This window comes from Nylanderia fulva, unplaced genomic scaffold, assembly GCF_048542155.1.
Source record: "Nylanderia fulva isolate GAGA-0341 unplaced genomic scaffold, ASM4854215v1 Scaffold220, whole genome shotgun sequence".
Classification (NCBI taxonomy): Eukaryota; Metazoa; Arthropoda; class Insecta; order Hymenoptera; family Formicidae; genus Nylanderia; species Nylanderia fulva.
This window is the reverse complement of record NW_028190286.1, coordinates 74,411-88,384: the sequence shown is the minus strand read 5'-3', so window position 1 is coordinate 88,384 and position 13,974 is coordinate 74,411. Positions and strand designations below refer to the sequence as shown.

Here is a 13,974-nt window from a genome sequence, read left to right as displayed (position 1 = left end):
TATCATAACGGCAGCCAAACCGTCTCTGCTATAGTAGCAGTCCGTAGGTATATTAGCTCCATAAGGAGGTTCGGAGATTGTAACTAGGTTAATAAGCGATTGTTGGCGCAGCAAATCAAAGGCCGGCCACGACCTATTTAGATTGCACTGCAGTACTTTAATTGCCATAGTTAGAAGGGCGCACAGACTGTTTTTGATCGGCACGTTTTATAGTGTCATAACCATTGTTGACCAGACAAGCATACGAGCCAATACGATGGTTGCTATTTTTCCCTATATCTGCACATATAACACAGTGCGGAGCAGAGGAACAATCTTTCGCCTTATGATCCCTGTCTCCACATCTAAAACAGGAACCAAACCTGTCCTCAGGGGCCGCACAGTTGGTTCTGACGTGCCCAAAATGCCAGCACTTAAAACATTGCACTGGTCGCTTTTTAAGGAATTCTACCTTTGCCAACGTCCAGCCAATGGAGAGGCGACCAGCTTCAGCAATCGTTATTGCTGCATTAAGAGGGCAATGCACCCATGTAATGCCCATTCCGTCGCGCATTTTCTTAATATCAGCAATACTAAATGCAGTAGGGGAAAAATCACTGACACGCACCAACTGTTCTCTGATCTCCTCCACAGTCGTGGAGGGAGTAAGTCCTGTGATTTTTAACTCTCCTCGAGCCACAGGATTGTCCACCTTTGCGACATCTCGGAGAATCACTTCCAGCTGATCTTTGAGTTTAGCTGCGAGTTCAACTCCTCCCTCACCGGGCACCTCTATCTTATAGCCCCCGTTAAAGGCTAGACGAATTCTGGTTTCACGTATGCCTAGGACCTCCAAGGAGATATTTTACCTAGCCGTGCGAAGGATGTCAGAATAAGACATATCAGATCCGGCCTTTCCAGTAACGGTGACCACAGCCACCTTGCGTCTGCCGATCCTGGGTTTAGTAAACGAGGGTCTGACGTCTCCCTCGTACCATCGGTTATCAGCCACAGCGTCACGAGAGCTTCTAGAGCCCCGGCGCGAGGCAGATGATAAAGGGAGGGGTGGGAAATCCTCTCCTCCTCTCGCCACTGATGTCGTTTTCAACGAGGTGGGTCTACTATTCACCACTCTGGGGGGAACAACCTGTCTGTTCTCCACTATTCTAATTGCCTTTGGACGAGGGCTTTTTAGCGGCGGTCAAAAGTCCCTAGTCTCCTTAGGAACCCTATTTGCGCTCGTATTGGAGAACACTCTAGACGCGATGAAAGATGCACCTTTAAGGTTCGCCGACGGAGGTGGACTCCATGGCGAACCAGCCGACTCAGAGGCCCAATCACTCGCCCTACTCGCAGCCCTCGACTCTCGACGAGCACCAATTACGGGAGACAAAGCGACAGAGGACTTGTAGCGACTTATAAATAAATTCACCAGATCTTTGAAAAAGTAATGTTTATTCATTGAAAGTATAAAGCGAAAGAACAAAAAGAATTAATATGTAACAAATAAATGAATGAATGTGTTGTTATGGAAATATATATTTTTCTTAAAAACATTATGTATATTAATGAATTGAAGTTATTACAAATGTATAAAGATGTAAAAAAGTGTAAAAGTGCAGTGAAAAGTGTAAGGTGTAATAAAAGTGTAGAGTGTAAATGAAAGGTGTGGATGATGAATGCTACAGTACTCCCCCCCAAGTGACGATATTCGTTGCGAAATGGACTTTCTTCTTCTTTGGTGGGTAGGTGCGTAAAGCTTTTCCAACAGTAGAAGAAGAAGAAGGATTTGAAGTAGCAGAAACAGGAGCTGAAGTAGTAGGAATAGGAGCTGAAGTAGCAGGAACAGGAGTTGAAATAGCAGGAACAGGAGTTGAAATAGCAGGAACAGGAGCTGAAGATCTGGTAGAAAGTTCAGTAGAATCTGAAGTTCTAGGAATGAAGGCTGGCTTGAGACGTTCTGTCGAAATATTGACAACTCTTCCTGAAACATTAACTGCAAATAAATGATCAGAGATACGTTTCTCAATAGGAAAAGGGCCAGAATAAGGAGGTTGTAGTGACTTCCTAACAGTATCTTCTCGAATCCAAACATGAGTACAATCAAAAAGATTCTTGTGAACAAAAGGTGATCTTTTGCAATGATGACTTGTAGGAGATGATCTGATATTCCTCATATGAATCCTGTGTTTTTCAAGAAAGATTTCAGGATCTGCAGGAAAATCTTCTTCAATGAAAAATTCTCCAGGAATACGAAGAGTGGATCCATAAAGAAGTTCTGCAGGTGAAGCTTTTAAATCTTCTTTGAAACACGAACGTAATCCCAAAAGAACTGAAGGTAAAGATTCTACCCAGTTGGTTGTTTCGTGGCACATAATCGCTGCTTTCAAAGTTCTATGCCATCTTTCCAGAATTCCATTTGAAGCAGGATGATAAGCAGAAGTTCTAATCCTTTGACATCCAATTAGGTTTGTTAAAGCTTTGAATAAAGCTGCTTCAAACTGAGGACCTTGATCTGTTGTAATGCTGATAGGAGAACCAAAACGTGCTACCCAATGTGAATAAAATGTTGTAGAAATAGTTTCAGCAGAAATCTCAGAAATAGGAACAGCTTCAGGCCATCTGGAAAAACGATCAATCATAGTAAGACAATAACGGTAATTTTGACAAATAGGAAGTGGTCCAACAATGTCTAAATGCACATGCTGAAAGCGTTGATCAGGAATTGCAATCTTAATTGGAGAATTCTTGGTGTGTCTTGAAATCTTCGCACGTTGACATGGAAGACAAGTTCGAGTCCATTCCTTCACATCTTTCTTCAAAGAAGGCCAAATGAATTTCAGTAGTAATTGTTTACATGTCAATCTGCCGCTGGGGTGAGCGAGTCCATGAACAACATCAAAAATTCTCTTGCGTAAGAGTTTAGGAACATATGGACGAATTAATTCCGAAGAGCAATCACAATAAATAGGTATGGTTGATCCTGAAAGAATAAGTTTCTTCAACAGAAGTGAAGAATTTGAAGAAAGTAAAACTTGAAGTTCTTCATCTTCTTTCTGATAATTAGCAAGTTCTTCTAAAGAAACTATAATAGGCATTGAAATAGATTCAATTCTTGACAGAGCATCAGCAACTGAATTCATTTTTCCAGAAATATAGGTAATATTTGTAGAGAATTGAGCAATAAAGTCCAATTGTCTGATCTGTCTTGGTGACGCTTTATCCAATTTCTGACGGAAAGCAAAAATCAAAGGTTTATGATCAGTTCTGATAAACAGTTGTCTTCCTTCAACAAAATGCCTGAAATGTTTAATAGCCAAATAAATGCTAAGAAGTTCTCTATCATAAGTGCTATAATTTCTTTGAGCTTTGTCTAGTTTCTTTGAGAAAAATGCTATTGGTTTGATATCGTCATCAATAGACTGTTCAAGTGATGCACCAACAGCAAAGTCAGAAGCATCACAAGTTAAAATAAGAGGAGCATGAGGAGCAGGATGAGAAAGGGTAGTAACTTGTAAAAGTTCTTCTTTACATGACTCGAAAGCAAATTCCGCTTCTTTAGTCCAAGAAATAATTCTTCTATCCCTCTTGCGACTGTCCTTTAAATATTCTGTTAACAGAGCTTGATGATTTGCAGCATCCTTGAGACAGCGACGATAATAATTGATAATTCCTAAGAATCTGCGTAATTCATGAAGTGTCTTAGGTTTAGGATAATCAATAATTGATTTCACTTTTTCGGATGTAGGTTTAACTCCTTGGTTAGAAACTAAGTAACCAAGAAAAGAAATCTCGCTTTGACCGAAAAGACATTTAGCGACATTGATTGTCATTCCAGCTTGTTGAAGACGATCAAAAATAATGCGTAAGTGAGCAAAATGTTCTTTCTCATCTTTAGAAGCAATAAGAATGTCATCAAGATAACAAAAGGCAAAACTCAAATCATTAAGTAAAGAGTTCATGAGCCGTTGAAAAGTTTGGGCTGCGTTTCGTAAACCGAAAGGCATTACGACAAATTCAGGAAGCCCAAATGGAGTAGTGACAGCTGTTTTGTGAATATCTTCTTTAGCGACGGGTACTTGATAGTACGCTTTAACTAAGTCGATTTTAGAAAAGATATTCTTACCAAAAAGTGAAGAAGAAAAATCTTGAATATGAGGTAAGGGATAACGATCCGGGATAGTCACTGAATTGAGTGCACGATAATCACCACACAGTCTCCAAGAATTTTGTTCCTTTTTAGGTACCATATGTAGAGGGGCTGCCCAGGAGCTGCTTGAAGGCCTACAAATTCCTTGCTCCAACATAGACTTGAATTCTTCCTTGGCACATTTAAGTTTCTCAGGAGTAAGTCTTCTGGGAGTCGAAAATTTAGGAGAACCTTCCGTAACGATATGATGTTCAACACCATGTGTTTTTACCGAGGAAATTGGAGAAAAACGGGTGAGTCCTGGAAATTCGGTTAAAAATTTGTGGTACACAGAATCAGGAGATGTGGTAAAAATTGACAAATGTGCAACTTCTTGAATTTTTCCAGTATTCGTAAGACCGGTAACATTATCAATCAATTTCTTGTTTTTAATGTCAATTAAGAGATTAAAATGACAAAGGAAATCGGCGCCTAAAATAGGACGTTGAATATCCGCGACACAAAATTTCCATTTGAATTCTCTCCTTAAACCGAGGTTCAAAATTAAAGTTTTAGAACCGTAAGTATTAATTTGAGTACCATTTGCGGCAAAAAGTTTTAAATTAGTATGCCACGGCTTCAATAAAACCTTTTTAGGTAACAACGATATATCAGCGCCCGTATCGACAAGAAAATTCAAATTTGAATGTCTGTCGAAAATAATGAGGCGATTGTTAGAAACACCGTCGTAAGCAGCCTCAGTCTTAAGCGGCGTTTTTAGTTTTCCTGTGAAGCCAAGAATGTTTTGGACATAGAACAAGGTAAAGTACATCGTTTAGCCTTATCACCAAACTTCTTATGGTAAAAACAAATTGATGTATCTTTAATATCTTTATTTGATTTGTCTTTCTTACGCGATAACGATCTAAATCTTCTATTCTCTCTAGACCGGCTTTTGGAACGATCTCGACGACGAGAAACTTCTAGAGTTTCGATTCTTCGTAGCAAATCCGCGAAATCCGAAGATTTATTACTTGTATTATTGGAAACTTCCGCGACTTGCAAACCGCCGTCCCGATCAGCAATTTTATCGGCTAATTCCGCAAGTTTAACAAGAGGAACATCCTCTACTACGGCTAAAGTCGTTTGAATTCTATGTGGTAAGCGTTGAAGCCAAATCATTTGCAAAACACTATCTGCTAAAGATCCTCCAGACAAATGACGAATTTCTCGAAGTAATTCCGAAGGCTTTTTATCATTAAGTTCAATTCCAGCTAATATTTGTCTCAAACGTTTTTCCTCTGAATCCGTAAAGCGATTTATTAATATTTTCTTTAAATAATTATATTTATCTGTTTTAGGTGGATTTTCAATGACTTCAGATATGTTTACTAAGGCTTGTTCATCAAGATGACGAATGACAGAACTATATTTAATATCATCTGATCGAATTCGATAAACCGTAAACTCACTTTCAATAGAAGCAAACCAGAGTTTAGGTTGTTTATGCCAGAAAGTCGGTAGTTTTAATAAACGAAACTCATTTGAGTGAATTTGTAACATAGGATCACTCACCTGATGTCCAGTTTGAGAAGGTAAAATATTAATATTTTCTGATCCAACCTGATTTGATCCGCTCGCCAAATCCATATCAATCTGTGTATCCGAACAGGGTCTAACTGGTGATCTATCGATTGGCATTTTCCTCTTGTTCCAGGAATCCGATAAAATGATTTGAGAATTTCCGTGAAGGACTAATCCGCCTCTGATGTTTCAAAGATCCGAAGAATGAATCTCTTAAAATCAGAATATCCAGCAATTCTTCCAAGCGATGATAATATTTCGCAGACTTCAAATACGACGATCACTTGGCACTTATTCCGCATCAGCCTTTAAAATGCGTCGGCTTTAATATCACGTCGGCTTTAATATCACGTCGGCTTTAATATCACGTCGGGGTCACCAAAAATGTAGCGACTTATAAATAAATTCACCAGATCTTTGAAAAAGTAATGTTTATTCATTGAAAGTATAAAGCGAAAGAACAAAAAGAATTAATATGTAACAAATAAATGAATGAATGTGTTGTTATGGAAATATATATTTTTCTTAAAAACATTATGTATATTAATGAATTGAAGTTATTACAAATGTATAAAGATGTAAAAAAGTGTAAAAGTGCAGTGAAAAGTGTAAGGTGTAATAAAAGTGTAGAGTGTAAATGAAAGGTGTGGATGATGAATGCTACAGACTCAATGTCTCTTTGTTCCTCCACAGGCAACCTAGCTTTAGATACCTTTTGAGGTTTTAGGGCTTCACTACGCTCTTCCCTAATTTGTTTCATCTCTTTCTGCATTGCCTCCATTGCACTTTGCAGGCTAGTTAATTTCTTCTGCGTGTTTTCCTCACGCTTGCGAATCTCGTTGATCTCCTCCTCTAGTTCCTGGTTCCGTTTTCTCAGATGTACTATATCACCTTGTTCCTGTGTCTTTTCACTGTATGCACGGACGACATCTTCTAGTTGTACCATATATTTCCTCCAACGACCATTGTATTGACCAGAGAGATTCTTACTATTGGTCCGCAAAATGTCCGTTTGCTTGACCAATGACAGACCATAAGAGGCAACCTCAGCATTGCTCATGCGTAACAACTCCTCCTTACTGATCCTGTTGGAGACATCAGAATCACACGAGATAGCTGAGACAAAAACATCCAGATCAGGCTCATAGCCTGTTCTTTTCCTCAGTCTCGACTTCGCAGACGGAGAATTCTTTTTCTTGGATCTTGACGTCTTCTTAGAGGTCTCAACGCTCCGCTCGTCAGACAGATCAGATGCAGCCTCATCTGCAGCATCATCATCTGAAATTACTACAGGACTAGATCTAGTTGAGACATCTTTATCCTCCGCAGCAGCAATTCTTCCACTGCGTCTTACTTTATTGTTACTTTTATATCTGCGAAGAACCCTAACTCTACCATAGGAAGGGGAGCTCAATATTCGCTCTTTACTTGGGCCAGCAATAGGCTCAGCATTTTCTGTTGCTTCTTCAGCAGAGTCCTGCTCGTCAGAGCTGTTAATTACGCGCACCTTACGATTCCTACTAGCTGGGATGATCATGTCATTCTCCGGAGATTCATCAGCCTTGCGCTTGGCTGTTTGTTCTGCAGGTGTTACGTCTCCAATAAACTCGACAGAAGGCGTATTCGAGCTAACTCTACCAACTTCAGGCGGACCTCCTATTGGCTCACTGCATTCAGGCAAGTTACTCGGCGCCTCACTGTCTGCCATAATAGTCTCCACTTGTTTGCAGACCATCTCACAAGGTCCACTATTATCCGCGGTAGTCATATTGGCCTGCTCGCCCGACGGCAACGAACAGGTCAGCCCCTCGATTGATGACGACATGACAGAGCCGGGGACAACAACTCCATCATGCCGATCGCTGGAGGCTCCGATAACCTCCTGCGACAATAAATCTAAATCTTTATCAGTTGTACTAGCTATGTTTGTATATAAAGAGTTTGGTTTTTCCAAGAGTGTCCTTCCCTTATGATCATTGTCCATAGATTTGCCGGGTTGTCTTAAATTAGATCCATCCAGAGTGTTCTTGCCATCAGAACTAGTTATAGAGCACGAAATCGAGAGAAAATCTTCACCTAATTTCTCTAACTCAGTCTTCCTATTGTTTATCGACTGACCAATAAGAATTAAAGCATCCTCAGTTCTATCCATCTCCAACATTCTCCCAATGTCAGTAAGTTGCGACTCCATAGCCTTCACAATTGAGTGATTCCCAGAAGCCGCTCCATACGATCCAGATGAGTTGTTGATTAACCTACTTAGGTTTATTTCTATTTTTTCAGTAGTCGGCGGAGAATTAACTCTTACAATGCTATCCACATTTATATCCTTAATAAGGGATTCATATCTTGCAATCTTGCCCATCAAATAAGATCGAGCACAAAACATCTTATGACCTTTACTCTTAATGCAGGCTTCCACATTGTTCAGTTCTTCATAAAGTTCTGTCCGATTTGGTAAGTTAATGTTACGCAACCTAATAATTGAGTTTATTGCACATCCCAGGATCATAGTAGGTGTGAGTTGAGCTTCATGCATTTGCGCTATTATTTTATCAACTGACTCCATATTGTTTATAGACATACGAACATTTATAATTAGTAAATCAGATTCAATACATTATGTTTAACAAACAGCATAGCAAGTACTACAGAGATTCCCTTAATGTTGCTTAAACAACATCAGGGATCCGCGCAGTATTATCAACACAATAGTTTTGATATATAGGGAATTAATGTTTATTTATTTATTTATTAAGGCGCGAGGAAAATAGCCATCTACCATTCCTCAAAGTTAATTGAGGAGGAGAAGCCACAGCAGTCACGCCGTTAATATTTAATAGTCTATGCAGTTCCAAATTGAATAATCAAAGTGCAGCAAAAACCAACGATGTAATGCACATAACTTTCATATATAACAATACAAAATATGCACTAAGTATTGTTAAGTTAATAAGGATTGTCCAGTTATCCACTAGTAGTGTCTTTATGTGCAACTAATACCTTAGCACAGGATAAGAAAGAGAAAAACTCGGAATTATCCAATAAATGTAGAGAAGTCTTATAATTGTCCATATCTCATATTCCCCTAGATTTGGGGACTTGTATTAGCATAATAAAGCATTTAATATCATCTCTACACATTCTTATAGACATCATATATATATATATATAAGTTGGATTTAGCAAAATATACATAAAATGCAATTATTTTAATAGAATCTGATCAGTTACACAATAAAATATTGTTTTAGTATTAAAAATCACTTATATATCAAGAAAAACGCAAAAATATAAGATTTAGTGATTTTCCCCTAGATCTAGTAACTTGGACAAAAATACATAAGGTACATTGAGTTACCCATCTATATCATGATCAATGACTATTCAATAACTTGGATACGGCGCGATACGGTAGATGGCGCGTCGATGTCCGTTTGCCGCGTTTGTATTCCCGAGAGAGGAATATCACTCGGGAGAGAGTTTATAACCTCAATACTACAGAGTCACTTCGGCAATGCAGTAACCCCAAGGATGCACTTTTGGGTAATTATATTGTCACAGAAGCACCTAATAGGTGCAATGCGAGGTAATATCATTTAATTGTCTATACTAATAAAGATAATAGTTAAGATTCAAACTATGCAGCATATGCATGCTATATCAAATTTAGTTAATCCTTATTGTATTAACGTTGTTGTAAAATGTATTCCCCGAGGGTCCATCGCGTATCAGCAATACAGTAATAAGGAAAACACACTATCCACGTGAAATGGACAGTACGCATAACCTTCAAGAGGACATCATCACACACCGTCACATCACCAAACATCAAGGTTAGTCATTAATGGTACACTTATAAGTCCTCATATAATCAAATATATATTCTAGGCAATATAGAGTTTTTAATAAAAAAGTGTCAATTCACTGTGAGTCAATTAATTTTATATCTAGTTGTCACTTGAATAACTTGTGGCGGTTGGTGACACATACAGTCTCATAACTTTATCATATATTAATTTATTATTAAATAAATCATTTATTATATTTGTATGTTTCAGATACACATACATCAGCCCATAAATGCTATTAAAGTCACCAGATATCAAAGTTGTCACCGGATAAAAATACTATGACGCAGGACTAGCTGCGGAGAAAGTATTATTTATCCAAATTCAGTATGTTCAGTAATGTAAGTATTTCAGTATCAATTTAATAGTTGAAATTGTCTTATTATTATATTATTTAAGACCAGATGACTTGGTTATTTTAATGTCAATTTAAATATTCAAATTTAAATAATGAACTCTAATATTCGTTAATATGTAATTATATAAAATTCTATTTATCATGGCATATATTACTTTAGTTCACGCACTTAGAATGATTTTTATTTAAGTTTTTATTTTATATCTATTCACTATTATTGCAAGGTAAAACTGCATTATATATGACTACTTGATATGTTATGCAAATTGTTTATAGAATGTCACTTGCTAAATACTTATATTTTATGTTAACACTAAGAAACAACAGTCAAAAATATATAAAGTGCCACCAGTTGACTCAAATAGATCTCATAAAGCTGAGTATTGACGTATGGATACAGATGAAGAAAAATCACACACCTAGCACATCGTATGCACCAATAATGTAATGTAAGAATCTAACATTTATTAATGATCACTTGCAAGATGATTAGATCGTCCTATATAGTATGCAATAAATATCCTCAAAAATATTAGTTTTAGACTACTATAAGCAACAATTGAGTATTTGTTTGAAATTTAAAGTTTATGTTACCCATGATGTAAAGTTTTAGTTATATAAATTTGCACGATATATATAATACTATTTACTCAGCACTTATTTTGTTTATAAGTTTTGATATTATAGAGTTTTGTAGATAATCAACTTATAATTTCAGCACATATAATTACTATTTAATAAGACATCCTTTAATAATTGTTCATATACTAGATTTCTCACATATTTCACATTACTACGTTAAGTTTTTAATTAAACAATCAACTAAATGAATATTGTGTATAATGAGTGTATCATTGCTCCTAATAGGTTTATTACTTCAAAACAAACTACTTCGAATTATTATTAATGATAACCAAAATGTTTAAAGTTTATATCGTTAGATGATTAGTATTTAATATTTATGCAAAAAATTAATGCAATTTAATAAGGACCGTTTATCATTAGCACTTTTAACTCAGCTTAACGCACAATAAGTAATTGTTCCACTTATGTAAATCAATTGAGAAAAATTATAAACTCTGAGCATTACTAGCCAATGCTATTATAGAAACAGCTAATAACTATTAATATTTAATATAATGTAAAGTTACGTAACTTAAGTCTATATTGTTATTATTAAGTAAAAAAGTTTAGTTTTACTGATTATTTATGAATTTATCACGTCACATATTTCTTTTTGGCTGTCTACGTATGATAAATGTTTTATATCAAGTCAATTATATGGTCATTATGGGTCTATAGAATTATCCTTAAGTAACTCCGTGTGCCCATATACAAACTTAAAAACGACCGCACAAAACACACATAATCCACTTATCTTTTGCAGGTCATCAGGATGGTAATAAATTGTTTCACATGGACCACCAGCAGTTTCCAAGAGGCTTCATACACCACAGTCCCTCCGAGGAAGATCGGGTTGATGAGGCCGTGTTGCAGCGTCAAAGGGATGATATATCCACTCAATTATATATCACTATTTTATAATTAATTTGCACACATTGAATATCATATATTTTATATGTCAATTGTAATTATTGTCACTAAATGAGTTACAACTTACACACTAGTATAATAGTTTTTAGTTAATTTAGTAACGTAATACTAAATTCTCAGTATATCACAAGTTACAATTACAAAGGATATTAATTTTATTTAAAATGTAACTAGTTAACTACCTTTTCACGGTATATCAAGTAAAGCAGCTAATCAATTAAAGATTCATATATTTTGAGACCCAATATTAGTTTATTTATTAATATCTCAAAAAACATAAAAAGTATATAGAAAGTATATTATACTACAATCACAGTCTTGTGTAGAATTAGCTAATAGCCAACCACTATATAATACTTATGCAAATATCTTATTGCATTTATAAGATGTCACTTGCAAATAATCCAGATTTCATAGATCACTTGCTTCAATAGAAAAGCTTTACTTATCTTGTAAATTAGAACTAAATTACTCACTAAATAATCTAAATATAGATCATTTATTCAGAGTACATATATGAAGACATATCTAAGTCTATAGAACTATAATTTATGATGAATGCTTATGCAAATCGCTATTCACTATGTTCCTATCTTAAGAATACAAACAGTCATCAGGATACAAGCATTTCCATGTATCAATACAATTCTTATAAGAATTTGTATATTTCGCAGAATACATGAAGAGGATAAATTATGCAATGCAGCCATCCACTAGCAACTCTGACACCCCATGAATAAGGATTCTTCTTCAATTATTGTATAAACAATCTTCTCAAGATAATTTTAAAGTCAAGAATTGCTCAGCTACAATAAGCACATCCAAATGCGTAAGTATAACAAGTTCACAATCATTAAAAATTACACAAAATATGTATATATATATATATTCCTCTTCGTCAAAAATTTAGTAACAAGCACTAAACTAATATTAGATTTCTGCTTATTATTACAGATAAGAGAGGCAGTCAGACGTAGTTTAATGAAAACATCCATATAAAAAGAGGGCACTAAGATGTTATATCAATGGCAGTGCACACATTACATATAGAAGAACATGTAGCAATATTCGTAAGTCTATTAAATATTGACACCAATACCAGCCTATTTTACTCAAGTATGTAGAATCAATATTTGATTTAGTAATAAAACCAGAATCAATACTAAGGTTTATTCTCATCTATTACAGATGAAAGAAGCAGTTACTTCTTCACACAGCGAGAGTACAGCAGCAAAGTACAAACAGCTCACCACAATGATAGTGTATGAAATAAAAGGAGCACTCATACCCTGTCTAATTTATACAATATATATCGATAATTACAGTAAATTTCTCAATTCAGTCTAACTTATGTATATTCTATTATTGTCAATCAGTTGAGTAAAGACACTATATGTTAACACTTAGTACTTTATATTGTGTTTCCTGCTTATTGCGTTCATAAAGTTATAACGTCTTAATTTATCTATATTAATAGTTTATTACCTAATAGATATCCGAAGTTTATTAAATTGCAACATCTATCAAACTTAGTTAGAATAGGCAATTTCAATGAATTTTTTTTATAATTCAACACGATTCAATTAAATACTATCTATATTTAAGTGTTTATCAATTAGTTAGTTAAAACACTATATAATAACACTTAGTTAATTATTATTACATACACTGTTTATTTAGTTTATAGGGCTGCTATTTAGTAACTCAATATTTATTATTTAATTAATTAAATCACTGTGTAGAACTTAATTATTCAATATCATGTTCAATATTCATATAGCTTATTATTAAATTATTATTTAACGATTCAATCAACCAAAGTTGATTATTTATTAATCAATAACTGTCCGAAGTCTAATTTTATTAATAGTATTTAATAAATCATTTAATATATGACTTGAAAATACGCGGTTTAACAGCGTCAGCCAATTATAGATTGCCAGCAGGCAGCAAGCAAGCTGCCAATTCACCTGAGCACGCGCGCACTGCGCAGAACATATGCGCCGTATAACTTCAACGCCACGTGTTGATTTTATAATATCATCAAATTAAGTCAAATTTAACAAATGACAGTTTATACATAAACTCAGTTAGTATGACTATAATTTCAGTGTTTATAAGTCAGAGAAAAAATGTTAATATCACTAATTATCAATTTAAAATAGCGCATTTCAAATGATTATAGCCATAAGTAACCAGGCCAATGATATGCCGCCAACAACTGTAGAGGCAATGTAGCCAACACACAGTTGAACACGCGAGCGCATTAATCTAGAGAGAATATTTACTGATTTTATAAAGTGAATTTAACAATAATTGAGATAATTTCAGCAATTCTCAGTCACTAGATAACTTCTTACAATTATAAAGAGCTCATATAAAATGTTCACTTTACCGTAGAAATACAAGGTCAAATTGTTGGAGGCCCCAAAGATGTTTGACAGGTTTGCCCCAAGTGGGACAAAGATAACGATAATCTGAGATTGTAACTGCCTTTTATAAATAAACTAAAGAGTTTT

General features: G+C 35.3%; 5 long non-coding RNA genes across 8 annotated transcripts; all 5 read left to right on the top strand.

The window, feature by feature from the left end:
* Window positions 1–4,042: 4,042 nt before the first annotated feature.
* LOC146723195 (uncharacterized) lies at window positions 4,043–4,570 on the top strand. The gene is made up of 3 exons (XR_014924705.1): window positions 4,043–4,138; window positions 4,223–4,422; window positions 4,517–4,570. It is a non-coding gene; the product is annotated as an uncharacterized LOC146723195 (long non-coding RNA).
* A 7-nt stretch (window positions 4,571–4,577) lies between these two features.
* On the top strand, window positions 4,578–5,097 carry LOC146723194 (uncharacterized). Its single transcript, XR_014924704.1, has 3 exons — window positions 4,578–4,688; window positions 4,766–4,929; window positions 5,056–5,097. It is a non-coding gene; the product is annotated as an uncharacterized LOC146723194 (long non-coding RNA).
* Window positions 5,098–5,108: 11 nt separating this feature from the next.
* Window positions 5,109–6,197, top strand: LOC146723193 (uncharacterized). The gene is made up of 3 exons (XR_014924703.1): window positions 5,109–5,268; window positions 5,470–5,703; window positions 5,826–6,197. It is a non-coding gene; the product is annotated as an uncharacterized LOC146723193 (long non-coding RNA).
* Window positions 6,198–9,123: 2,926 nt separating this feature from the next.
* LOC114929605 (uncharacterized) lies at window positions 9,124–11,587 on the top strand. 4 transcript variants are annotated; one of them, XR_014924700.1, is made up of 5 exons: window positions 9,124–9,238; window positions 9,411–9,528; window positions 9,788–9,884; window positions 10,267–10,350; window positions 11,289–11,587. It is a non-coding gene; the product is annotated as an uncharacterized LOC114929605 (long non-coding RNA). The 4 variants fall into 4 exon arrangements; XR_014924699.1 differs by having other exon boundaries at window positions 10,254–10,350; XR_014924698.1 differs by having other exon boundaries at window positions 10,220–10,350.
* Window positions 11,588–11,598: 11 nt separating this feature from the next.
* On the top strand, window positions 11,599–12,855 carry LOC146723192 (uncharacterized). Its single transcript, XR_014924702.1, has 3 exons — window positions 11,599–12,284; window positions 12,410–12,525; window positions 12,644–12,855. It is a non-coding gene; the product is annotated as an uncharacterized LOC146723192 (long non-coding RNA).
* Window positions 12,856–13,974: the final 1,119 nt, after the last annotated feature.